Source organism: Rattus rattus, chromosome 12 (genome assembly GCF_011064425.1).
Source record: "Rattus rattus isolate New Zealand chromosome 12, Rrattus_CSIRO_v1, whole genome shotgun sequence".
Classification (NCBI taxonomy): domain Eukaryota; kingdom Metazoa; phylum Chordata; class Mammalia; order Rodentia; family Muridae; genus Rattus; species Rattus rattus.
This window is the reverse complement of record NC_046165.1, coordinates 75,370,309-75,372,522: the sequence shown is the minus strand read 5'-3', so window position 1 is coordinate 75,372,522 and position 2,214 is coordinate 75,370,309. Positions and strand designations below refer to the sequence as shown.

The window sequence follows — 2,214 nt, the reverse complement described above, 5'->3', positions numbered from 1 at the left end:
CACCTCTCAAGGAAGTCAGCAGAACTTGAGGCAGGAACTGGAGCAGGGGACAGATGCAGAGGTCGTGGAGGAGTGGCTTCCCGCCTGTTCCTCATGGCTTGCTCAGCCTGCCTCCTCACAGCACACATGATCACCTCCCAGGGCTGGGCTTGACCACTTTTAGTTTGTTTAGTCTTGCGTTTTGATAATTTTTTCCCCAATTGCTCTTTTGTTTTTTCAAGACAAGGTTTCTCTGTCTCCAAGGTTTCCCTGGCTGTCCTGGAACTTGTTCTATAGACCAGGCTGGCCTTGAAATGGGGATTCATCTGCCTCCTGCCCTGCCATTAAAGGTATTTGTCCTGGGCTGGAGACATGGCTCACTGGGTAAGAGCACTGGCTGCTCTTCCAGAGGTCCTGAGTTCAGTTCACAGAGCCCACATGGTGGCTCACAGCCATCTGTAATGGGATCCGATGCCCTCTTCTGGTGTGCATGAAGCACACGTGTAGGAATAGCAGAGCATTCCTATACATAAAAAAGGCATTCAGTACGATTGCCTGGCTTCCAGCTGATCTTTTAAATCAGTCAGCTGATAAGATTTTATTAAGTGAAGTACAAACAAAGGTTTGTGTGTGAGTGAGAGAAGTGTAAATGCTAATAGACGCAGGAACAAGTGAGCATCCCAGTAAGAAGACAGATTCAAACTTCATTCATTTATTTGAACTTCAGTAGTATATGATGAGAGCTCTTCAGCTTCCTTCCATATGTGGGCAAGCAGGTTTTCGAATGCTATCATTCTGTTACCAGAAATGATGGATCCCTTCTGAACCTGTGATTTTTCTTTTTTCACAGCAAAGCCCTAGACTTTCCTTTAGAAAAGATTATCTATTGTTGTGTGCATTGATGTTCTGCTTCTTGTATGTCTCTGTGAGGGTGCCGGATCCTCTGGAACTGGAGTTACACACAGTTGTGAGCTGCCATGTGGTTGCTGGGAATTGAACCGACGTTTTCTGGAAGAGCAGCCAGTGTTCTTAATGGCTGAGCCTTCTCTCCAGCTATGGGCAGACAATTTTTATTATTCTTAGTTTTATAAGTATAACATAGATGAGTGTGTTGATCCAGCGTTTGAATCTTATTTTTCCACTTTTTTCTTTTTGTGGCTTCTTTGTGGCAATCACACATGCCAGAGCACGCTCCACCATCGATGACTGTCCTCTGTGCTGTTCTCAGATGTACTGCAGGGTTCAAGGCTTTGGTCCTACTTAGAGCAAGGTTTTTGTGCAAAGATGTGTGCTCCTTGAGACAATCTGGGAATTATTTGTAAACAAAAGTGGAATACTTTTTTTGTAGTAAAGATCTAGTCAGTGCATTTGATACATTTTTGAGGGATGTGCATAGTCTAGGCTTGACTGCTTGTGACCCTGTGCACACTGCACTCCTGATCGTTTACCCTCACTGGCAGCACTCACATTAGACTAAGATAATTAAGATAATTGATAATCCATGCCTAATAAGGGGACGTAGGTCACTTTTGCCAAGTTCAAGCCCAGACTGAACCCTCTAATAGTCTTTCTGTTACCAATTTGACAGACATACTGCACTGCATACAGTGGACTTAGAAAAATGTAAAGAGTGCTTGCTTCGGCAGCACATATACTAAAATTGGAACGATACAGAGAAGATTAGCATGACCCCTGCAAAAAAGAAAAAAAGAAAAATGTAAAGATGGGATTTTTGTCAACTACAGCCGCGTTAACTTTGTCTCAATCCTCCTTACCATTATGGGCTAGGATCCTTTTCTTCTCTACTTTTCTCCCTTTTATTTTGTTCTCAGCCCCTTATTCCCAGCTTTCCCCCTTCATGTATAACTGTTGCCTATAGATACAATGTGAATTTTAGGTATATCAGTGGGTAAAATATATTCTTATTTATTAAATACTTATTTACCTGTAACCAAAATGAAACTGAACATTTTGTAACCTTTTTAAAGTCAAAGCTTAACGTCTTTTTTTTTTTTTTTTGGTTCTTTTTTTTCGAGCTGGGGATCGAACCCAGGGCCTTGCGCTTCCTAGGCAGCGCTCTACCACTGAGCTAAATCCCCAACCCCAAAGCTTAACGTCTTAAGGCAAGTGGTTCTCACTGTGCTCTCTCGTTATTTCTAGTAACTGAATTTATTAATCATACAAAATTAGGATTTTTGACTTTAGAACAGAATTTAAGTATAAAAGTCATAGCAT

General features: G+C 41.8%; 1 non-coding gene across 1 annotated transcript; it reads left to right on the top strand.

Annotated features, from left to right (window-relative positions):
- The first annotated feature begins 1,609 nt into the window (after positions 1-1,609).
- LOC116914179 lies at positions 1,610-1,713 on the top strand. Its single transcript, XR_004389722.1, has one exon. It is a non-coding gene; the product is annotated as a U6 spliceosomal RNA (small nuclear RNA).
- The last annotated feature ends 501 nt before the right edge of the window (positions 1,714-2,214 follow it).